Source organism: Papio anubis, chromosome 11 (assembly GCF_008728515.1).
Source record: "Papio anubis isolate 15944 chromosome 11, Panubis1.0, whole genome shotgun sequence".
NCBI classification, from domain to species: Eukaryota; Metazoa; Chordata; class Mammalia; order Primates; family Cercopithecidae; genus Papio; species Papio anubis.
In genome coordinates this window covers 21548112-21574195 of record NC_044986.1, presented here as the reverse complement: position 1 = coordinate 21574195, position 26084 = coordinate 21548112, and the positions used below count along the sequence as shown (strand labels likewise).

At 40.9% G+C, this 26084-nt stretch overlaps 1 long non-coding RNA gene across 1 annotated transcript; it reads left to right on the top strand.

Annotated features, from left to right (window-relative positions):
• The first annotated feature begins 16255 nt into the window (after positions 1 to 16255).
• On the top strand, positions 16256 to 17294 carry LOC116269415. Its single transcript, XR_004176890.1, has 2 exons — positions 16256 to 16802; positions 16900 to 17294. It is a non-coding gene; the product is annotated as an uncharacterized LOC116269415 (long non-coding RNA).
• The last annotated feature ends 8790 nt before the right edge of the window (positions 17295 to 26084 follow it).

Below are 26084 nucleotides of genomic sequence, written 5' to 3'. Positions count from 1 at the left end.
TTGAGAATGGCTGGGACAAGCAGTATAGAGAGAGGGTTAAAGATGAGCTTGGAGAGTTAGGCAAGGCCCGATCATTACCGATTTCCACTACCAGGCTAAACAGCTTAGACCGTATCAGGTAATGGAGAGACCTTGAAGGGTCTCTAAGGTGGGTGGCCATAATTATATAGGAAGAAAGTGACAAGACAGCTGTATAGGAGGTAGAATCTACCAGACTCACAAACAATCAGCGATGTGGATAATGAAACAAGCTAATAGGATGAACCCAAGAATACTTTCACGTTCTCTGCAGGAGGGCTAGTCCTGCAGATGGGCAGGGTTGAGCTGGATGAAAAACACCTAAGGTCACGGTCAGCAGGACACGGTGTGTGAATGATTAGTGATGCCTCCACTAACAGGGAGAAGAAAAGAATATCAGGGTGGATGGTGGTTCTGATAACTGAGATTAAAAGCACAAGAACAGGTATTGGGAAGGAAGGACAAGTGTGTTATTTCAACTGTGCTGAATTAGAAAGATTGCCATTTATTTCAGAATTCCTAGTATCTCATATGGATTCAGTACATATTGTGGATGAGTCTTCTGGAATTCTAATGATAATTTAAGGGCTAATATATAGATTATTTACTCAGTAGACTTTGGGAGCTTCTTCAACACATGCACTGAGGAGCATTTCCTGGATTTAGAGCATGGAGCTTTAATCAGAGCAATCCCATTAGGTTTAACAGGATTTATTTAAACCTGGGAATCCTGGGGATGCTGGAATGAAGAAAACTCTCAGCCTGATGTTGCACTTAATAATAATTAATAATGAGAATACTCTTCCCCATGGTGGCTGAGCATAGGCACAAATGTCTGCTGCAAAGTCAAATTCCTTGCCTTGGATCTCAGTCCCATGACAAGGACAGCACCCCAATTCATCAGTGCTTGAGAGGCTGTCTAGCTTGAGACCCACACTGGGTGAATTATAATTAAAACAATTGCAATTCTTTTTGAAAATTTAATTCCAAATCTAATTTCTCATTTGCCTCACGAGGATACGGTATGCACGGCAGCCTTATCTGTGGGGAAATTAAGGAAAATCAGGAGGACATGCACCACACAGTGCTTATATTAAAGTAATCATTCATATTTTTCTGGCAACACTTTTTAATAAGTGTCAAATCTTTATTACTTTCTTTGGCGTTTGCATCCACATTAATCACGTTGAATTCAGAAGGTATTTATTTCTGGAGGTTGTAAAAATCAACTCAGAGGCTTCCCCAGGCTCATCAATTAGTCCAAGTCCACTCCTAGGGTTCTGATTTGTGGAAGCTTTGCTGGTTCAGGAAGCAACAAGAAAGCAAACTCAACACTGTGATGGCCACAGGGGACAAGGGAGGAGATACAGTTCCACCCTGAGACACACATCACAGAGTTTTACCACTGTCTTGGCCACTGGAATCAGAGTTCTCCAGGGGCAAACTTTCTGAGGCAAGAAACACACACCGCCACTCCTCCATGGCCACAGAACGGCATTAGGTAGGTGGGCTGGTAGCTCTCTGAGCTTTTTATTACAGAGTAGAGGAAGTCTAATAACGAGAGCTTGCTGGTTCTTCCAGGGCGGACTTTATAAATTATGGAAAGAATGCACCTAGTAAAAAAGCAAAAGCTGGAAGCACAAAAACGGCCTGGAGCGACAGATAGCATAGGCCTGGGAATGAGGAAACATGAGTTCTAGTCTCAGCTCTTTCAGAAATGACTGTGAAATTTCAGTCTCTTGGCCTCAGTTTCCAGACCTTTAAGATGGGCTTGCCTAGATGGTGTTTCAGGCTTTGCCAGTTCTCAAGCCGATGAGTGACATCTTCAAATATCTTCGACCCCTGGATGAGACTCATAGTAGGGAATTTGGAGGATATGGTGGCTTTGACGTTAAGCTTGACCCGAAGAGGAAGTGACACTTGGGCTGAACTTCATCAATGTCATCCCCATCTTTGGCACTGAACCTGCAATTCTGACACTGTGGAAGCAGCAGGGGCTGAGACATCTGTGATTTCTTTGAGGTTTCACTTATTAAGGAAGAAAGACAAACAGCAGGGAAACTAACTATGGTAGGGCTGGGTCACTCTGCATCTTAACTCACCAGTCTGGAGCATCCAGCATTTGGTGTAGAAATGTTATTCACTCCTAGTGCAAAAGATACAGACCAAATTAACTAGTATATTCCTATTGTACCTACATTTATCCTCAAAATCTCATAGCAAAAAGAACTTGAGGGATAGGTCTGATCTTTGCAAAACGGTCAGGTTGGCAGATTTTGTCTTTCCTTCCTCTGGCTTCCCCTTTCCACATCATTTTCTCCATGGGAGTTCCCCCAGGTCTCTCTCCCAGGTGCCTCAGTGTTCTCTCCTTCTTGTTCTCCTGCATCCTCTGTCCATAGGACATCCTGTCAAGCAACATTCCTTGCCAGTCATTTTTATCTTAGTGTGAATTTGCACAACCACTTCTTTCCTTGAATAGGGACAGGAGACAGTCTAGGCTTTGGGGAAATAAGTTCATAGGTAGAGACTTCTAGTTGTCACCCCAAATTCACTATTTACTGAGAAATAATGAACCCGTATCAACAGAACCCCAAATACCAGCCAAGGACACGGCTTCCCAGAATTCAGATTCTGCTGAAATCTGAATATCAAATTGATTATCACAGGTAGTTTGGAGTTATAAGACTGATATTTTTTATTTTTGCTTACAAAGAACATATATAAATTGTGTGAGAAACAAAAAGGAAATATTTATATTTAACATATATTTTACCTTTTTCTATAAAAGGACATGTAATTTCTTAAAATGTCCTGCACAGTTATAATTGCTAGCATCTAATCCATCCACTTGTTCATTTTTTGAGCCTGGGTATTTGGGTGGGCATGGCTGGGGATAAAAGTGTGTCTGCAGGAAGTTTTCATTAGAAAAATCCACTCACGAATTGGCTTTATTTTGGCCTTTGTCTGCAATTCCCCTCTTCAGGGGACTATACCAAATTTTCCTCTGAGTCCCCTTGCCTAAATACTTTCAGTGACTGTGTTTTGGGTAGAATTGACTCTACTTCTAGTTCTAGAGGTAAGATGTGTGTTTTTGTTTTGTTTTTTTGAGACAGGGTTTTGCTCTGTTGCCCATGCTGGGATACAGCAGAACTGTCTCAACTCACTACAGCCTCGATCTCGTGGGCTCAAGCCATCCTTCCACCTCAGTCTCCTGAGTAGCTGGACCTACAGGTTTGTGCCACTACATCCAGTTAATTTTTTATATATACATATTGTTTGTTTTTTGTTGTTGTTGTTGTTTTGTTTTGTTTTGTTTTTTGTAGAGACAGGGTCTCACTGTGTTGCCCAGGCTGATCTCGAACTCTTGGGCTCAAGCAATCCTCCACCTCAGCCTACCATACTACTGGGATTACAGGCATGAGCCACTGCCAGGCCAGAAAATAAGCCATCAAAATCAGACAGTGTTTTCCCTGGCCTAATGATTGACTTAAGAAATGCTGTGAGGCCAGGCACGGTGGCTCATGTATGTAATCCCAGTACTTTAAGAGGCCAAGAAGGGTGGATCACTTGATGTCAGGAGTTCGAGACTGGCCTGACCAATATGGTGAAACTCCGTTTCTATGAAAAATACAAAAATTAGCTGGGCATGGTGGGGTGCGCCTGTAATCTTGGCTACTCAGAAGCCTGAGGCAGGAGAATCGCTTGAACCCAGGAGGTAGAGGTTGGAGTAAGCCGAAATCGTGCTACTGCACTCCAGCCTGGGCAACAGAGTGAGACTCTGTCTTAAAAGAAAAAGAGAAATGGCATGCAACCCAACAGAGCTGATGAGATTCAAACCACTTTGCTGGGGATGCATGGAAAGATTCTAGCACTTTCTGCTGGGCTTAAGCCTAAAGATATATGAGGCTGGAGCCGCTGCCTCTATCTTTGGCACCATGAAGAGAAAATCTGTCTGGGAATATATCTAACAGAGAAAAAGTAAGGCCAAGAGTTGTAGAAAGACATAAGCTCCTGGAGATGCAGTGTGAACCCTTGCGTTGCCTGCCTGAAGCTCCCATCTAAGGTCTACAGGATCCAATAAGATCCTTCTTTTTTTTTTTTTTTTTTTCATTTAAGCCAGTTTTGGTTCAATTTTCTCTCACTTAGAAAATCTTAACTAAGAAAACAACTAATTTATCTTGTTAAGTTTTCCTTCTCTTTTAAAACAATTTTATCTAGGGATAATTACAAACAATAAGCTGCACATACATAAAGTATAAAATTTGATAAGGTTTGACATATATATATATACTCACACACACACATATATCTAGGAATCCATCCTCACAATTAATATAATGAACATATCCATCACCATCAAAAGTTTACTCCCACCTATTCATAATCCTTTCCTTCCTTCCCTTCATACCTACCACATCCCCTAGCAACTGCTGATCTGCTGTCATAGTTTGCATTTTCTGGAATTTTCTATGAATATAATCATACAGTATAAACTCCTTTTTGTCTGGCTTCTCTTACTTAGCACAGATTAATCTTTTTAAAAAATTGCTAAAGTATTTGCCAAAATAGTTGTACCATCTTAATTCCCATCAGTCGTCTGTGAGAGTTTCAGTTCCTCCACATACAAACACTTGATATGGTCAATCTTTTTAATTTTGGACAATCTAATACATATGTAGCCATATCACAATATAGTTTTAGTTTGCATTTTTCTTAATGACTAACTCCATTTTCTTTTTATATGCCTATTTTCCATCTTTTCCATCTCCTAAGGCAAAGTGTCTACTCAAATCTTTTGCCTTTTTAAAAAAAATTTTCTTATTAAGATTTAAGAATTCTTTATACATTCTGGATATCAGTTCTTTATAACTTTGGGATTTACAAATATTTTCTCTATGTCAAAACAACTTTCAAAGAATATAATTTCCTAATTTTGATAAAGTCCAAATTATGTTTTTCTTTTAACGATCACTCTTTTGGTGGTTTATCTAGGACACCTTGTCTAACTCAAGATCACCAAAAATTCCTCCTACATTTTCTTCTAGAATGGTTACAGTTTACTTTAGATCTTACATTAAGATCTGTGATCAATTTTGAGTTTACTATTAAAGGCCTTTATGCTTTGTCCTGGGAAGCAGTTACGTTTCTTGGAAGCAGTTTAATCCTCCTGAGTACTGGCTTTAAGCTTTGTTAGTTGGAATCAGAGCAACATGTAATCTAATTTTGCCCACTACTGAGGCAAAACCCTTCTGAATATTCTTCCAGGACTTCGTAAGTTCCAAGGTTTCCTCTCCAGATGATGATGGGAATAGAAACTTTCTGGCTCTGTATGAGCTCTGAGCCTTGTTTTTTCCCTCTAATGTCTTTAAATCATTCCTTTCCTGACCTCAAGTAGTTTCCTCACAATCATATATTGATCAATAATCAGCTGAAGACTCAAGGGTGACTGTTTGCAAATTCTCTAGAGTCCTCTACGTGGGGCTCTCTTCTCTCTCCTTGACTCTGCCCTAAAAACTCTGTCTTATTTGGCCTCCCCGGGTTCCCAGCTGTGTTTCCTCTCCTCATGGAGACGGCTGGACTCCACCTGGATCTCCACCTTGTGCTGTGACCTAGGAACTCTCCAATCAATCAGGTGGGCAGTCACAGAACCCACCTTGTTTGTTTCTATGTTTCTGAGATGGGTGGCTCATTGCCGGGCATCCAGAGTCTTCAAAACCAGTGTTTCATGTATTTCATTTGTGTGTGTGTGTGTGTGTGTTTAGCTGTTTTTTAAGGGAAGTTAAATGCAGCCTCTGCTATTACACATTAGTTGGAAGTAGAAATCTCCCACAGTATAATGTGGGAGACATTCTAAAAGACAGCAGCATTTCCTATTTAAAGTAGACCAACCATTTGAAAACTTACCCTGTGTATGGGCAATAACTCAAAAATAATTTGTTTGTTTACGTTTCTATTTTCTTCACATAAGTAAATCTCTAGAAATCACTGCTGTAATCACAGGATGGAAAACACAATCGACCACAGGGTGTTGGTCATAGATTCATTTAACAAATATTTGTTAAACAGCTACAGGCATTGAGGGAAATTACTACTCCAGGTATTGAAGGCAAGGGGTCAGTGGAATATACTACTGAACAAAGAGACAAGATTCTTGACCTTAGAAAAGTGCCTTTTATGCATAACTGCTAGAGATAAGTGTTTTACGTATATTAACTCTAACCCTCATAACAACCCTGCTGCATAAGCAGTAACAATTAGCAAACTCTATTTAAAGATGGGATAACTAAGGTAAAGAGAGTTTGAGTAACTTACCTAGGGTAGCACGAGTAATAAGAGTCAGGGATGGGAGTCAGTCTAGGCAGTTTAGCTCCAGGATCTCATCCCTGGGCTATTACGTGACATTTTATTTATACATGTCAACAAAACAATGCGTTGTAACGTGGCAGGGATTCAAATGCTTTCCGAGGGCAGATAAAGCAGAGTAAGGAGATAATGACAGAATGTGCTGCCTTACAGAGTGACCCATGCAAAGCATTTCCTAAGAGGTGGCATTTGAGGCAGAGAGCTGAATAAAGCAAGGGAGAGAGATGTGCAGCCACCCGGGGAACAGCATTTCAAGCAAAGGGCACAGCAAGTGCAAAGGCCCTAAGACAGAAATGCTGGATGTGCTCAAGGAGCAGCAAGAAGCCAGTGTGGCCAGAGCACCATGAGAAGGAAAAGGTGGGTGGCTGAGAGAAGAAATTAATATGATTTATGTAAAATGCCTCCCACAATGCCTGGCACTTAGTGGATGGAAGCCAGATAAAGGGTGGACATTATTAGTATCATCATTGCAATTAGCACGAGTACTTTGAGAGAAAAATGACTGGAGAGAAAGGAGGCACCCTCCATGACTTGGGTTAATCAGAGAAGACTTCTTAGAAGAGGGATTTAGGCTGAGCTTCCAAAAATAAGACCTTTCCCCTATTTCCAAGTGACACCATGAAGCCTCTTTCCCCACATTCCCGGGAATGAGGATGGGTGAGTCTTATGACTTGAAGAAATGACCCAAAGCTGTATACTAAGAGGTCAGTAGACTCGCAGAAGAGAAATTAAAAATCATTTACTTTTCCTTCTGAGTTTTCTTTGGCTTCTTGTCTGAGCCTCTCCCTGTTGGCCCTTTGACCTCAGAATCCTATCATTCTCTGGTCCATTTTTAAAGATTTTGAAAGGAAATCGACAATGAAGATTGTTATTAGGGCTTTAAGCCAGATGGAGAAAATTAAATCAGAGTCAAAGAAAACCTGAGTGTCCTTTTCCACTGATAAGTTTCTATTTGCACCATTTTATCATAGTAGGAGTGGCTCTTCTGAATGTCCAAATGGCATTGAATAAGCAGAGAAGGAGAGAATTAACTCTGATGAAGAACTGTTCCTTGCCCTTAAATGTCAGAGACATCAATTGCTCATCACACAGAGACCAGGGGTTCATCAGGCTGAAAGAACAGGATGGAGACCATGAGCAGAATTTTTTTAAATGCCACATGGGTTTCCAGAAACAAATGCCTAGTCAACTTTCTTGGGTAACACTAACTCATAATTACCTTGCCGCCTCTTGTTTGTGATATGAGATGGCTGATTCTCCTGGGCTTACCTTTAGCTCCAACCTGTTAAAGGAAGGAAGAAAGCTCTGAGCAACTAGCCCAGAGCCACAGTCAGAGTGTGGGCTCTGGTGGCAGTTATGTCTTTCTACAACCCTTGGCCTTCACCTATATCAAAATTTCCTTGGGGGTTTGAAAAAATGTAAACTGTGGCTCCCTCCCAAGCCTCCTTAGATATTGTGAGGGTAGCACCTCAAGGTCAAGTTTACTAGGTGATTCTTCAACAAGGCAGTTGCAGATGAGCCCTCTGAGAATATGCCTGTGCCAGGATCTTTTCTTGAGGCAGCTTCTGGAAAGGTCATCAGGGTTGGGGTGAACTAGGAGTTCTCTACCCTCTCTTGGCACAGAATCACCTGGAGCTTAAAAGATACAGCTGCCTGGGCTTTTAGGCATGAGATTCTGCAGCAATCTTCTGTGGTAAGTCCAGTCTTGCCTTGTCTTTTTTTATTTTTTTTCTAAAGTTCCAAAGATAAATCCAATATGCAGGCAAGGTTGAGAACTAGCAGGTCATAGATCAGGGACAACAATGCCAGAGGCCATAGGGTTAGGCAGGCAATGGGAATGCATGAAACAGGCTGGCTGGGACAGGTGAAATAGAAACCCCAGTTCCATTCCAAGAGGGTGGCCACTATTCAGCAAGCCAACTCCTGGTTATGTGGAAACAAAACCCATTTTTGCCATCCCTTCTGATTTTTCAAGAAAAGTCAGAAATCAAAATTTTAATATGAAACCTGATTTTTGAAAGTCTATAAATGGCCAGGCACCGTGGCTCACGTCTGTAATCCCAGCACTTTTGGAGGCTGGGGTGGGCAGATCACTTGAAGTCAGGAGTTCCAGACCAGCCTGGCCAACATGGTGAAACCCTGTCTCTACTAAAAACACAAAAATTAGCTGGGTGTGGTCGTGCAGGCCTATAATCCCAGCTACTCTGGGGGCTGAAGCAGGAGAACTCCTTGAACCTAAGAGGTGGAGGTTGCAGTGAGCTGAGATCGTGCCACTGCACTCCAGCCTAGGTTACAGCACAAGACTCTGCCTCAACAAGAAAAAGTCTATAAATCACACAAAACGTATACATTACTGTGTGCACAAAACAGAACACACCTGTGGGTGGCTGTGGCTCAGAGACTGCCCATCGGTGACTTTCGCTTGTGAAGTTTCTCAGCCTGTGGACATGCGAGGAGGCCCCTCTGTGGTGACCTCTCCTTGGGGCCCAGTTCTATAAGTGCTCTTGGTTTGTGTGTAGTCCCATCTGCCCCCCTAGAATTTCTCTTCTTTGATGTGGTTTGCCAAATTTCCTGACTCATTTGAAGCCAAAGAAGTTTTCTCGTAATTAATACTTAAGAAGGAATATTTTATATTTTTACCTTCTGTAGAATCCTTTTATCTGAGACAAGAGATATGCATAAGAATATGATTTTCATAAATAACATCTTAGTGTGTTTTGTGTTCTATCAAACTCTATGAGCACTCAAGCTTAGAGTGCTCAGTTTGTTATCAAAACCAGAAGACTCTAGAAAATGAATGTAGCTCAGTTAAAGGGTGTAAACTGGTTCATACAGTCAGCTCACTCTGGCTTCACTTGCACAAATTTGGTTTTGGAGCCAGGAACCCCTACTTATTTTTTTTTAATTTTTTATTTCCACAGGTTTTTGGGGAACAGGTGGCATTTAGTTACATGAGTAAGTTCTTTAGTTGTGATCTGTGGAATTTTGGTGCACCTATATTCTGAACAGTACACACTGAACTCAATTTGTTGTTTTCTATCCCTCATCCACTCCACCACTCACCCTTTCTCCCAAGTCCCCAAAGTCCCTTGTGCCTTTGCATCCTCATAGCTTAGCTCCCACTTACGAGTGAGAACATACAATGTTTGGTTTTCCATTCCTGAGTTACGTCACTTAGAATAATAGTCTTCAATTCAATCTGGTTACTTCACTTTGAATAATAGTCTCCAATTCAATCCAGTTGCTAGGAATGCCATTTATTCATTCCTTTTTATGGCTGAGTAGTATTCCAGTGGCTGAATACACACACACACACACACACACAGACACACACACACACACCCCACAATTTCTTTATTTCTTTATCCACTCATTGATTGATGGGCATTTGAACTGGTTCTATATTTTTGTAATCACGAATTGTGCTGCTATAAACGTGTGTGTGCAAGTATCTTTTTCATATAATGACTTTTTTTCCCCTGTGGGTAGATACTCAATAGTGGGATTGCTAGATCAAATGGTAGTTCTACTTTTAGTTTTTTAAGGAATCTCCACATTGTTTCCCATAGGGGTTGTACTAGTTTACATTCCCACCAACAGTGCAGAAGTGTTCCCTTCTCAATGCATCCACACCAACATCTATAATTTTTCTATTTTTTTTTTATTATGGCCATTCTTGTGGAAGTTGGTATCGCATTGTGGTTTTGATTTGCATCTCCCTGATCATCAGTGATGTTGAGCATTTTTTCATATGTTTTTTGGCCATTTGTATATCTTCTTTTGAGAATTGTCTATTCATGTCCTTAGCATACTTTTTGATGGAACTGTTTGTTTTTTCTTATTAATTTGTTTTAAAGAACCCTTACTTTTAAGAAAGCTCTCCAGATAAACTGGATGCAGGTGGTCTGTGGACTGCACTTTTAAACACTGACATCGTAGCACTTTTAAAACGCTGACATTGTAGCAGAAAGGGAAGACAGTAGAAAAATGTCCATTTGGAAGATGGAAACACTGAATCTAGAGAGAGGACTCACTGACACCCAGCTGTGTAATGCTCGCTACATTATAAGATGAGCAGCCAGCCAGCGAGAAAAGACAAAGACAAATACTAATTGCTAATCTCACACTTTTCCTTTCTCCAGATTCCTCACAAAAGTACTTTGTTAGCTCTACTTGATTACATAGTACTTGACTGTCTTCAAGTAAATGCCTAAAGGCAATTGGTAATTAATGAGATGCGTATAAGCATTGTGATGAGCAATAAACATATGATGAAAACATGCATTTTTATGAGATACGCTAATGAATCTTAGCACCCCAAACTACAAGCAAAACTCCAGAAGCTTTCTTTTTATTTATGTATTGTAACCAATGACCAAGTGATAGGGAATGAGTTCACTCAGGGCTGGCTTCCCATGCTATGGGCACTGGGGGCGCTGATGGACCCACCGGAAATGCTTCAAAAACCCCTCTGTTTCCAGTGGCAAGGAATTGGCAAGGATTATCTGCATTTTATTTCTGTCAGCCACGATCACATATCTGCACAACACAAATGCATCAAGAAATGGCTTTCTTGTTTATGTTTTTGATTGGCGGACTCTCATCTAATGAGTTCAAGTCAAAGAATTTCATGGTGTTGAAGACCACTGGGACCTCTGAGGGTAACAAGCATATTCCAATGCCTTTTCTGGACAAGGCAAAATGGAGTTTAGTGTATAGACATGGACTATAGAGTCTGCGCCCTGGGTTTGAATCCTGGCTTTGGCACTTGTCTTACACCTTAACTTCTCTGGGCCTCAGTTTCCCCATTTGTAAATGTGGATGATAACAGTACCTACTTCACAGGGTTTCTGATGACTGATAAATAAGCTAATGCTTGTGATGCACTTAGAAGAGTGCCTGGCACATGGCAAGATCTCTAAATATGGTATTGTGGTTTGAAGAACCTGGCTTCCCTTGCAGCAGAGCCCCCATGTAGGAAGTTGGGTTCAAGGGCCTGTTGGTTGACTTTGTCCTCTCAGTTCTCATATGCAAATCACTTCCCATGTCCCCACTGTGCCAACAAAAATGCATTTCAGTTTCTTCATTTCCTCCAGGTCTCCTTAGGACAACATTAACTTTTGGCACAAAGGCTCCCATGAAATTTTTTGTTGGTTGGTTTTAGACAGGAAAGAAAGGACTGCTTGGTTTAAAAGAAAGATTTACCCAGGGAATTTTGGAGTTCAGCTATGGAGTAAATCAGAAACTGGGGTCCTTCCTGTTCCTAAAAACACACACTGTAGGCAGCTGAGTATGTTGCCTACAACTGTGCCCTGGCCTTTCTGAGGTCTGTGAGCTGTCCTTCCCAGGGTGAAGTCTGACCTCTCTCCCTCTCCTGTACCAGATATGGACCACATGCCCCACTCCCTACCTTGCACCCGCATCTTCAGGAGAGATTGAAACTGTGCAAGTTTCTTTTTCTCTCCTCTCCAGACATTCCATGTTTAGAATCATAGGCACCTTTATTTTCAGCTTTGAGCAACTGTTCCAGGCAGAAAATGCCTGCCAAGTGTTCTGGGTTGCATTCAGGCCGTTTGAGCTCATGCTTTGCTGAACAAAAGTCTGTGCTGACATTTCCAGAAAACAGTAACACTTTGGGGCTGCAGTGAGGCATCCCTCTTCTATGTGGAAAGGGTATTCCTGGGAGAGGTTTGGAACTCCAGAGAAATAATTACAGTGCTTTCTACTTGACAGAACTTTATAGTTTACCAAGTTCTTACGCATCCATGATTTCATTTGCATCTTGTAACAACCGTGAGAAGTAGTCATGACAAGGATTAGGACTGTTATTTTACAGATGACAGAGCTGCAGAGAAAAGTAAGGTAAGCATTTGACATTCGTGCAAGAGCTTGGTCTCTTGACTTCCAAACCTATGAGCTTTCCACAAATAACAACATGATAACATCCACACACTGCTTTGATACACAATTTACATAGTACTAACATGAGCGCAGTATCATTTTTATCATCATGAACGTCCCATGAGTTAGAAGGGGAAGTGTTTTAGTCAGCAAGAATACTCTATGCTATAGTAACAAATAAGCCCTAATATCATAGAAACTTGCCCAAACAGAGATTGATTTCTTACTTATACCATACCATAATCTGATACAGATCTCTGTAGTGGCTTTTCTCCAAGTGGTAACTCAGATCCAGACCTCTTCATATTATTCTCCTGACATTTAAAAAATATGGCCTTAGAAGTCACTGGGATATGAGAACAGAGTGTCATCCATTTTCTGGAAGGTTTTATGGCCAGGCCTGGAAGAAGAACACATCATTTCTACTCACGTGTGATTGTCCTGAACTCAGTCATAACTTCAATCTAACCACAAAGGAAAGGTAGCCTTCTTGTGTGCCCAGGAAGAATACATGAAATGGGATTTGGCGAATACAGAGCATTCTTTCTGCTACTTTGAATTATACCAGTACTTGTTCTAGGCTGTCTGTAGCATGTTGGAAAATAAAACATCATGGTCAAAAACTTGTGATACTGTGCCAACTATATGGTAGCCACAAAACACCTGCAGGGCAAATTGAACTCTTTCCAACATGAAGCTTCCCACAAGCTGAAGAATGGTGCTGCGTATCACAACAGGTTACCAGGCCAGGACAAAGGATGGCAGATAATTTTGCATATTACTGGAACTGAAGTGGAAATAGTATTTATCCACTTTTTTTGTATTCCTGTATGCATTTACAAATGATTTGAGTGGATTTCTAATCTTGACGCATATCCAAAATAACAAAACCACACACACACACAAAAGGTAGTTAAACAGAGCAGAGAACTAGCTATACCAAAAACTTGAAATTGATCAATCATTACAACTAAGCAATAGGTTTGGTTGCATGCTTACTGAAAGCTAAAGTAAAAAGAAAGTAAAGATAATAACATTTTGAGCACCTCTGATGTCCCAGTTACTATATGAAATGTTTTATATACATCAGCTTATTTGATCCACGTATCAGCTTGTGAGGTAGTTAATGACAGTAGCCACCCCATATTGAATTCATAGACTAGGCCAGGTCCAAGGCTAAACACTTTACATGTATAACTATTTAAACCTAACCAATGTACCATTTTATAATGAGAAAAGTAGAGGTTCAATGAAATGACATGAACTGTCCAAAGTATAATTAGTGGCCAAGGCTGGATCCAACTCAGCCCTATCTGATTCCAAAATCTATGCTCTTTTCATAAACTAATAGTATTATTTGTCACATAAAAGGAAACATATAATTAAGGAGACACAGTAAATACAGAAGATGCACATGCTCTATTTTTTTTAAGTGTATCTTAATGAGCTCCAAATCAAGTCCAGAACTTTTGTTATTATTTCAAATCCCTTGGAAGTCAAGAAAGAGTTCACGCTTGAGGATATTCAAGGGGACTGCAACATACCTGAGGCAGAGAGAGGGCTGAAAGCCAAAGGAGGGAAACAGTGCAAGCAAACAGAGGTTGGAATTCTGTAGGAGGCCATCTAGCAACATGGCACCAGAGCTGCCAAGCCTTCTCCCAGTACTCCATTTATTAAACTGAATTATATCAGATCCTGAAGGCTAAAACACTAGAAATGAAGGAATTTTCATTTTTATGAAAGGACTAGAAATAAAGGAGAGAGAAAAAAACATGCAGTCTATGTATTAGTTTATTGCCTTTGGCTGACACACGGGCCATCACTGGCCTATAGCGGGGCTGCCTCTCACAGCATTGTGTTGCACATCACCTCCCTAATGAGCAGCTGTTTTCAGTCCTTACCTGCTGTAGACTCAAGGCTAAAGGTGCATTCTCTCTTAAAGCCAGGGACAGGCAAACATCCAGGGATGAGCCCTTGGTGAACCTCTGTGCTTTGCCTACTTCATAGCCAGTTGGAAGTGAGGGGCTGGCCTGGGGTATCTCCAATGTCTAGAGCTGAGTGGATATGTCCTGAATTACAATGCGGGTAGCCTTCACTGTACACAATTCTGATACATACGGATTTCATTTACCACTGTTTACTTCAAAAGCAACAGTCCTCCAACAACACAGTTCAATTTCAGTTACCACAGTATATTAACTGTCAGTATTTGAATACAGTACAAACCTCACTGCCAGGGCTTCGGTCCACAAATCACTACGTAAATAAGAGATTCACCCCATGTTCTGAGACCAACTGAGTTATGTCTTTCAAAGCCTGTTGGGGGATTGCTCTCTGCCCATCTCTTATTTATTTTACATACAGCCAGCAAAGCTTGTAGTTGTGTTACCTCCTTGTCTCCTGGTGATAAAACCCACAGGACATTTTATAAAAATGAATAATCAAAAGAAGGAGTTGGCCAAAAAAAGGAGAGTGCCACAAAGAAGTGAAAAATGAAAATGCTGGAAGTGAAATTGAAATCCAATGCAAATGAAGCATTTTAGCTGATTGCGATATTCAAGGGACTCTAGACACCCAGCCAGCGGAACTTAGTGAAGGTAAACTTTAGACATAAATGAGGAAAGTGCTTGTGGCGAAAAGGAGAAAAATTTTCCTAGAGAAATTAGCATCCTCAAAAAACTTCACATTAAAAGAACTCTTGGAGCTGCTTTGTGACATTATAACTATAAAGAATAAAATGCTGGAAGGTAATCCAAACTTAGCAAGCAGTACGGCAAATTTACCAGGGCACAGAAAATATGTTCACATAAACTGTAACTTATACAATGACAAGAAGGCAAGAACTGTTCAAATTATTCTTCATAACTTTTTATAAGAAATAAACTTTTACATTATCAATGTTTCTAATATTCTGAATAACACTGTAGTAACTAAATATTAATGTCACTTTTTTTGCATTTCCCTAAACATTTAAAAGTGACAGTAAGTCACTTTTATAAAGTAAGTCACATATTATAAAAGTGTATAATGAATGCTTCATAATTATAAGATAGTAAGATAGTGTTTAATGTTTTGATGAAAATCTTTAAAGGTCACAGATCATACATTTTCCTATTGATTTTTAAGATCATTTTTTGTGGTTTCAGCTTGCATGGTCATTTTTACTGCCACACAATAACATGCAAAGCAAGAAATCATGTATTTCCCAGCTCCTTCAGTGAGAAGTTCTGCTCACATATGGCATAACACAAAAATAATGACCTCTAAAAATGCCCACGACATGCACCAGAGAATGAGATTCATTGCTGTGACACTTATTCATTCAATTAACCTCTTGTGAGGGTTCCTGAAGTCTGGACACAGTCCTAGAAAGAAAGGAGCTTGATAAAAAAGGCATGTGATATTTCCAGAAAAGAGCTTCTGGGATGTCTAAGTGCTATATAACTGGAGGAATATCATTTATCTAAAAGGAAGATCCATATATCTAAGTGGAATAGCCAAGCAAATAGATGGAGTGTCTTATTTGAATCTCTAAAGAAATCTGGGTTAAAGATAAATAATTGGGATTTGCTGCCCTATTAGTCATAGCAAAGGCCATCAGCCACAACTAGGAGTCTGCCTAAGAGATACTGAGGCAGACATTACCAGTCTATCCCCACTATCTTCTTTCAGTGATAGAACTTGGATTTTTCTTTATTTTTACACTCTACATGGTTAGGTACTCAGGGTGGGTCGTCTTTCCAGCCACAGGACATAAGTTCTGTTTAGTCTAAAGTTGTGAAGGTTATTCCATATCCCCTGCAAGGTTTAGACATGGGCCAGGGATGTAGCTCTGCCCACTGAGAAGTACGGGGTAGGGCTTCTGGGACAGTGTCCCTCATGGTTGGAAAGAGGAGAGAGGCACAGCAGTGTCTGTCTCTGTTAGCCAGCTTGTATGATGTGATAGCTGGTCATGATACCTGGAACTCCAGTGGTTCATGATTCCAGGGACTCCATGACACCTGGAACTCCAGTAGTCCCCATGACAACTGGGACTTCCTGATGCAACATGAAAACAGAAAAGCAAAATGAAAAGATGAAAGTTATTGATGAAAGCAATAAAAAGAGGATAAGCATAAGAACCAATCCAGGAGAGCAAGACAAGAGAGTGAATCGCCTGAGTTGCTGGATTAACTAGCTTGGAACTGACCCATGTGGGGATTTCTTGTCCCCAAGTCAGATTTGTGAGACAAATATCCTTACATTTTGATCTGTCCCCTACAGCTGAAACATCCCAATGGAACAGAGAGCAATCTGAGAGGTGACAGAGACCAGTGGAGAGCCAGGGACGAAGACTAGAAGAGGAGTCAGGGAGGAGAGAAGAGAACCAGAAAGGTCCAAAGAAGAGGCATAGGACAGAGACTCCTGCCTCCCTTTGAACTCTCTGACCCAACGGGTTTTAAGCAAACAATCTGCCTTCTCTTCCAAGTATTAATCCATTTCCAAACCTAGATGCAAATCAGTGAGGATTTAAGATTCAAGTAAGTAGAAGGAGAAAAAAAAATCACTGTCACTGCCTTAACCAAAGGGAATTTGATATATGTTTTTTTCTTTAAAAATCTTGGTACATCTTTCAAGGCTCTCAAGCTGTTGACACATACAAAATGAAAATGAACATCGTGGCAGGTGGTAGGAAATGAACAAGCACAGGCAACCAGCAACTACAAAAATGAGATAACCTGGAGCTTTAGTAATGCTGAAATTATCCACAACCCGGGAGGAGATTCTTCTTAACAAAAAGCTACCGATAAAGGGCCAAATGGAACTGCTGAAAACTAGCCCAATCTTGTGTCTGCCTTTCAAATTAAACAAGATACAGCATCTGTATTCATGCAAAAAATGTCTGTGGAAATATTTTGTTGTATGTTATTGGACTGGGACGTCAAGACAGCATCCTCTGCTCAACAGTCTTAAAAATTAAATAAGAGGCTCTTGTATAATGAATGCTTCATAATTATAAGAGAGTGCCTAAAGGCCAGGGTGGTGTGAATTACTGCTATGGAGCTGGAACTGGAGTTGCATCAAGAAAGATACTTTTCTCATCTCCCAGCTATCAGAAATTGAATTAGTTATGTAAAGGCAAGAGCTTGGGCTTTGGAGTCAGACAAACTTGGATAGTAACAGCCCCATTAGTTATTGTAGGTGTGGTCTTCAGCAACTCACAAAGTCTCTGAGCTTCAGTTTCCTCATGTGAAAATAGAGGCCATTATAATATAAGGTTATAATAAACATTTAATGAGATTATACTGTAATAACCTAAGTCAAAATGACAGAAATAACTAATATTTATTAAACATGTATTATGTGGTGACGTTTTAAGAAAGATACCAGAGAGAGACGAGAGATGAATTCATCCACAGTGCCAAGTTAGGGATGAGAAAATGCATGCTTCTGTTGAAAATGTGGGAAATAACGGCTTTTCTTTTAGAATGAGGTGAGTTCGTAGTTTTAATAAGCAAGGCTCATCAATTTCTTAGACAAGGTGTTACCCATGTTGAGTAATTTGAGTGACTTTAATAAGACCTGTCCCCCTGAACTTGCTTCCTCATTTGTGTTTGAAGTTCCATTATTAGTCCATCTGTTAAGCTTTGCCCTCTCCCAGCAATATTCTGAAATGCACATTTGTTCCATTAACAGGCCCAACACTTCCTCCCTCGTTCATATCTAACAGTCTCTTGTCTCCTTTGAGTTGCTGCATGTTCCCAACTCCTAGTAGTTCCAGTGGGGCTTTAATCACAATTCCCCAGTATCCTGGCTATAAGGGGAAGAGGGAAGATGGGTGAGAGTACATGATTCAATCCTGGTTGATCATTAAAGATCACTGCTACAATCTGAATGTTTGTGGCCCCTCAAAATTCATACCTTGAAACTCAATCCCCAATGTAATAGTATTAAGAGGTGAGCCTTTAGGAGGTGATTAGATCATGAAGGCAGAGCCCTCATGAATGGAAATCGTGCCTATAAAAGAGGCTCAGGGGAGTGTATTTGCCCTTTCCATCACACAAGAATGCAGTGAGGAGCCACCTATGAGGAATGGACCCTCACAGAACACCAAATCTGCTGGTGCCCTGATCTTGGACTTCCCAGCCTCCAAGACTAGGAGCAATACATACCTGTTGTTTATAAGTTACCCAGGCTAAGGTACTTTATTATAGCTGCCTGGTTAGACTAAAACACTCATCACCCTGATCCAGAATGGGCAGGTCACCCTGGGATTTTAAAACTGGATGCTCAAAGACAGAAGCTATCTGTCCTCTGGATTGCAGACTATAAGGATGTGATCCCCAGGGCAGCTATATATTTATTCCAGATAAATATGCATCTGACCTAGCTGCTGGAAGCTAGGTTACAACTACTAGAATAAAATAGATTTGCAGGAAGAGAAAATAAAATCAACAAACAAAGAGATGCATAAGGAAAAGAAAAGCTGAATGGTAGGAACCCCTGAAGGCATTGTTTGGGTCCTCACCTTCAGTCACACCTTAAGCTAGCATCTTCTCTATCCCTCCCAGCCGTGGCTACCAAATACCTTCTCTTTTTGGCTTAAACTACTTTGATTTAGGTTCTGCCACCTTGAATCAAGAGTCCTGATCATCATCGATTTAATCTAAAGCAAATGCAGTATCATTTAACTCAAAGAAAAATACTAAAATTTTGTATTGGAAAAATATGATGGAATGTTGCAGAATGAAAATGCTTAAAGATTACTGGTTTAGAACACAGTTCTACATCCACATATCTTCCAAGTTCCTTCTGAGGTTTCCTGGGGACACTTTACCCTGTGTCTCTCTACTCCCAAGGACTTGTGACTACCTGGAAAGAACTTTCTCCTTACTCCAGTTGGCCCTTAAAAAAATCATTTGCTGGAGTCATAGTGCTGAAAGCCCTCTTGGGTGTTCAGAGAACTTGTGGCTAAAGAGTTCTTGTTGCCAGATTGTTAAAAATGGCTCAAGGAAAAAGGTAAAGGAGGTTTAGGAGGAAGATACCTGAAGCCAGCTAAAGTTGGTGAATCCAGAAGAAACAATCACTCAAACTTAAGAAAGGCACGCTGGAGCACAGAAATAGGAGAAATAAAGGTACCAGAACAGTCTTGGGTCTACCAGTGCCAGGAAAGCTAGTTCCAAGGTGAAATCTGCCTTCAGGCTCTCCAAATATTTATTGAGCACAGTGTTCGATGGCTTTGGAAATTTAAAAACAAATTATCTCTCATCTCAAAGAGTCAGAAACATGGCATAAGCATGCATGTAGGATACATTTCTTTGTTCTCCTAGAGCACAGTCAGCTTAATAAACTGTGTGTCTATAAAACTTTTTCTTTCTTGGATGTATGTTGCTTTTGTAGGCATATTAACATCTTATGGATCTATTAGGATGATCTTATCTAGACTAATATTAGCTCTCCTTTATTACTTGCTATGTCCTCCGCATACTAAGCACTTAGCATGCCATATCTCATTCCTATTTTACAGATGAGGAAACTAAGCCTCAGAACAGTTAAGTTATTTGCCCTAGGTTAGTGCTACTCAAAGTACTCTTCCGTGAACTCTGCTATCAGTCAGGGAGTAAGACATTTTTATTAAAATGTAAATCAGTATACCATTTCCTGCATTGAGAAAGTCTTGTTGTGGAAAAAACAATCAGCTGAACTAATAGGATGCTTGGTAATGTAGCTGGTTTACATTCTGGCGCAAGCTCCTTTTCTCCTCCTTGATTCCTTAATGGGTAACGCATATCTTGTGGACTAGCAGGGGTTTGTGAACCACACTTCGTGTTGCTTTGCCCCAGGTCACACAGCTGTGTGAAGACAGGAGTTGGGATTCAAATCCAAGCATAGCTGGCTTCAAACCCTCTTCTCGTAAGACCACTATGACCCACTATTTCCTAGCATTCAGTTTTACTGCCACCAACCATTTACTCAGTTTCCAGACTATGCAAGGTGGATTTCTCAAGCCCCTGATTAAATGTACCCCAAGACAATTTATATTGCCTTTCAGGGTGAACAAATACATTAGTCTCAGCAGAATCTGAAGAGTCTTTAAGACAAGTACATTACGACGTGGCCACAGGCTGGGCAGCTGAGCTGGTGCATCCAAGGAGCAGAGAGCGTCTGAGCCCCATGCTGACTTAAGACTGATCAGGCAGTGGGAGGCTGTCCAGAGTCCTTCTCTAGACTTGATTCACTGTAGCTTATAATTAGGCATTGTCGCTTTGATAACTGAATGAATTAGTGAGGATGACACGGGGCCCAGCAAAGACTGAAATGGGGAGGCTTTACACAAATAAACAGCCAGAAAAAAATTGATCTGAAACACAAAGTCAGGCTTCTGTGAAGCTGGAGCCAGGAATTATATAAGGCATACTGTGATAATTTAAACAACAAAGGGCTGGGGCTGTTTTTCTCCTCATCTGGGAATCTTGTATTTGTATTATCTATGAAATAGACATTTTCCCTTCTCTGACTCTTGCAGGGTAGTATCTAAGAGTGAAAGCATAGTTCATTTGAGTGCAGCTCATTCATTTATTTATTACTTCCTTCAAACATTTATTGAGTCCCAGTGTGTGTCAGGCACTCTATTAAGCACCAGAAAACAAAAAATAAATAAAAATATGCTGAAGCATCGCCGAATTTGAGATAAAACAACTCTGCTGTCATAGATCTCAGCCAAGGAAATGGAAAAGTAAGGAAAGATCGGATGATCACACAAGCTTGTTATACAGGCCTGTAGCTAGACTGAGGCTGGTTAGAACAAACCTTCAGGATAACAGTAAGAGTAGCAGGTAATGTTTAAACCTGTACTGATGTACTAACTACTGTTTTAAGTACTTTGCATGTGTTATTGCATTTAATCCTCACAGAAACTCAAAGAGGTAGGTCTTATTATTTAGTTCCCTTTTACAAATGAGAAAACTGAGGCACAGAGAGGTCAAAAAACTTGTCAAATGTTACACAATGAATGTTATATCATGGCTGCAAACCAGCTCGGTCTGGCATACGAGCTTTTGTTTTTAGCTTCAAACCTCTTTGAAATGGCTTGTTAGACTCCCCTTCTGCCAGCTGAAGCCTATTTTCTCTTTCAATTAATTAATCATGAACAAGCAGCTGCTGAATGCAAGCCACATACCTTTCTGGGCTTGGGGAAGGGGAAAACAACAAGGCCTGAACTGCGATCAGCTCTCTTGGCACTTACATTCCGGCTGGGCCGGCAGGGCAGGACACATGTGCACAAAACCATTTACAAACAAGATGCTCTTTGATACCACAGCATCATCTGCTGTTTCACTGCCAAACTTCATAGTTCACCACATATGCAGAGAGATTAGAAAGCGACTAGAGCAATGGTTCCCAAACTTGGCAGTACTTGGTTTTAAGAACATTAAGTGCACCCCGGGTGTATTAGTCCATTCTCGCATTGCTATAAAGACCTACCTGAAACTGGGTATTTAAAAAAAAAAAAAAAAAAAAGAGAGAGAGAGGTTTAATTGGCTCATGATTCCACAGGTTGTAAAGAAAACATAGCTGGGGAGGCCTCAGGAAACTTAAAATCATGGCAAAAGGTGAAGGGGAGGCAGGAACATCTTACATGGCCAGAGAAGGAGGAAGAGGGTGAAGCAGGAGGTGCTACACACTTTTTAAACAACCAGATCTTGCGAGAACTCACTATCAAGAGAACAGCAAGGGGGATGTCCAGTCACCTCCCATCATCCCCCTTCCCCCACACTGGGGATTACAATTCAACATGATATTTGGGCAGGGACATAAATCCAAACCATATCACTGGAGATCTGGATTTAATTGTCCATTAGAATCCAGCATCAACATCAGAGTCTTAACATCTACCCAGGGGATTTTAATGTGCAGCAAAGTGTGAGAATGACTGATTTATTGGTTATTTTGTGGCAAGTTAGAGTAAAAAACTAGAGAGATCACTGTAGGGAATTCATTTTATACACAGCTGCCATTATTACTTCCAATTTGTACACAAATGTGCTTTTCTGTAACTCATTAAACCCTCAGAGTCAATGACTAGCTACTATTACGCCCATTTTACAGAGAGAGAATTGACGTATAGAGAGGAAAACAATTGGCCTAGGATTTAAGTCGTAGAGCCAAGACTTCCACCCCGGACTGTCTAAGAAGGCTGTTCCCTTAACTACTAGTCTATTATGCTTCCCACAGGAAGAAAGGACTCTAGGAAGAGCTAACTCAGAACTGAGCCCTACAAGACAGATGTAAGGCCCAGTAGAGAGGGAGGAGGACACATCAGGGTGGGAGGAGGGTGACGGAGTCATGAACCCTTAGAAACCTCTTAGCATTCAGGACAGCAGGCTGGAAGTGTGAACTGAGTGCTATCTGGGCTTTTCTGCATCAAGACAACTGTAAAACAGTTGCTCTCAAACTTGAGTAAGTATTTAGGCCATCTCGAGAGCTTGCTAAAATACAGACTGCTAGGCCCTGATTCATATACACTTGGAGTTCCTGATTCAGTAAGCCTAACAATTGCTGAGTTTAAGTGCTATGACAGTAATGGAGGCCTCTTTAGTAAAAAAGCAAAAGTAAAAAAGCAGCAAAAAAAAAAAAAAAAAAAAAAAAAAGAGAAAAGAAAACTTTAGTCCATCCCATAAAGCCTAATTTTTGATGATTTTTTTGGCTTAAAAAAATTTAAGGATTGAGCTAAAGCTTAGTTCTGGATGAATTCATAATTAGAGTTGATAATACATACAGACAAAGAGGAAGAGAGAGAACACCTTAGGAATAGTTAATAAATATTTTTTGTTCGAGGGGTTTGGCAAAAATAAAAACCTTATATACATGCAAATATTAGGATAGCTTGAGGTGGGGAGAATTGGGGATTGCAGAACTAATTATACATAGTGAGAGGATTGTGAGTACGTGTCCACAAACATCTTGTTTTTATTATTTCCATGAAGTGTGGATTAATTAATCCCTTATGGTTTTGAGGTGGAAAAAGAACATTCAGGCTTAGCTACCATTTACATAGCCACATCAAGACCCTGACAGCCATGCTGAATCACAGCATTCCCTCCAAATTAAAAAATAAATAAATAAATACCAAATGCATGATACCACAGTTATGTGTGCTTATGGGCTGATTAGTCCTTAGGCCACTGAGATGTTTTATTTAAGGGGAACAAGTGGGTGACATTCAGTTTGTGGCCCTGAAGTAAAAACCAGATGCCTGTTATAGTTTCCGGCCTGGAACCCCACTCCCCACACACGTTACAGACCTGGTTGTGGTTTCCTGTCTGGAACCCCACTCCCCACACATGTTACAGACCCGGTTATGGTTTCCGGCCTGGAACCCCACTCCCCACACACGTTACAGACCTGGTTGTGGTTTCCTGTCTGGAACTCCACTCCCCACACACGTTACAGACCTGGTTGTGGTTTCCTGCCTGGAACCCCGCTCCCCACACACATTACAGACCCGGAGTGAGAACAGCCACATGTCCTAAGAGGGTTTCTGATTTCTGGAAGCTTAATAGTAAATTCTACTGAAGGTAATGTGCATGTTGTTGAGACTTTAACTGAATGCACTATGAATGACTGCTAAGTGTGCCTGAGAATTTTCTTTTCTAACAAATTCCCAGGTGCTGCTGATGTTACTGGTCCAGAAAGAACACTTTAAGAACCACTGCTATAAAATGTCCCTAATAGGACAAACTTCTGTTTTACAGTTACCAGCAATTGCCTGTCTGTAACTGAAAATAGAGCCTGGATCTAAAATTATTGAACCTGGAACAAATATTCTGGGTGTCACAAGCAGTTTCTGCACTTTTGGATGAAAGATGGAATTTGTTTCTTCTTGGGGCAGAGCCTCTCCTCCGTCCCTCACAGAGGAGCCAGTTTGGTGGTTTTATTTGTGTGTCTATCCATTTTTTTTCCCCCCAGGAAGTAATCCAAATGAGGATGCTTCAACGATTTAAAGAATTTCAGTCAACAGTGTAACAGGCTGTTTTTACTGTGGGCAAAGCACATCTTGGGTCTAACACTTTTTAGGAGTGATGAATTCCCAATGGTGGCAGAGTCAGAACTAAGACGAAAATAGAAAAATAGGGACCCCAGGAGCACTGGACTCCAGGAACGGCAACATTTCAAATCTGGTGACGAGTTTGCCTGGCTGTCACTGTAGCTGCCACTTTTATGGCCCTTATATGTGTCAAGAAATTCTCTAACTTCTTTACAGCTACTGATTCATTTAAATCTCTTAGCAGCTGTATAAAGCAAATTCTATTGTTAGCCCCATCTTATAGATGAGGATCTGAGGTGAAAGGAGGTTAAGTATAATAACTTGCCCAATATCACGGTTATTAAGTAGCAGAGCCAGGATTTGAGCGCAACAGTCTGGCTCCAGAGTCTCTGCTCTTAACCAGTACCTCTCGATAATGACAATAGCAACTCTTCCTATGTACTTTCTCTGTGGTAGCCTGATATTTCACAGGCACTATTCATGTACTCCCAGTAATTACTGTGTACAAGGCTCTTGTCATCCCACTCACTGCATAGAAAAGGAAAAGCTATGAAACACCTCAACCTGGCAGTACCTGTGCTTTGGGAGAATTAAGGCAGGGGCTGAAAGGAGAGCACAGTGGACGTTGTCATTGTGAGACGCTTAAAGCAGCACCCTGAACGACAGAGGACGCAATTAGACTGAGTTTGTGGGAACCAGCAGCATTCACTGGGGACCCTTGGGAGGGCCTGAGGAGGGTGCCACTCCTGGAAGTCATGATGAACTGGGACTAGACTCTGTTCACCGTGTATTACACGTAGATAATATATCCATCTGGTGTCTGGAGAACTTGGATTCATTCATGCAACACATTTTAAAAAATCTTTTCTACGGCCTAGGCACTGTTCTAGGAACTTGGGGTTTCTTGTGAACTAAAGAGACAAAGGACATGCACCCTAGAGAATCACATGTGCTTTTACTGAGCAGCTTCTTGGCACCAAAGCCCAGATGAAACAACCCTACCACTAGGGATGCTGAACGAAAGGTCAAGAGGCCTTTCTAATGTTTCCTACATAGAAGATTGGTATTATCCACACTCTTGGCCTCAGTTTTTCCTTCTGTAAACTGGAGATTATTCCTATTTTGCCTATGTAGTGGCAATAAGGAAGAAAACAAATAGACAATCAAAAGGAAGGCATACTATGCCCACGAGCAGCAAGCTCTCCCTCTGCTTTAAACCTACTTTCCTGGAAACTTTTATGTAATTGCCAATAACGCATTTCAGGAGAGCGGGTGAGGACACGCTGTCTGTTATTCTTCATTTGAGCTCCCGGACTCCTGCTCTCCGGAGGGGCTTGGCAGATGATTAACAAGTCATCTGATGAATATGCAACATGATTCAGGCTTAATAAGTCCCGCAGCTGTTGGGAACTTTACAAGAAAAACAAAGCCACAGAAATATGCGATGCCTGCCAACCTCATAGAGTCCCCCAAATGGGGTCTCCCAGCCGCAAATGAGCCAGGGCTGTTTCTGAGATGCAAAACATGCTGCTGATGGGACATACTGACTCAGTTGGGGTAGACCACTCTGGAAGCATCCTCTTTCCCCTTTATAATTTGCCTTCTTAACCATCCACCTCCAGTTCTTTTTGTTTTTTTGTTTTGTTTTGTTTTGTTTTTTTTGAGACATAGTCTCATTATGTTACCCAGGCTGGAGTGCAGTGGTGTGATCTCAACTCAGTGCAACCTTCGCCTCCCAGGTTCAAGCAATTCTCCTGCCGCAGCCTCCCAAGTA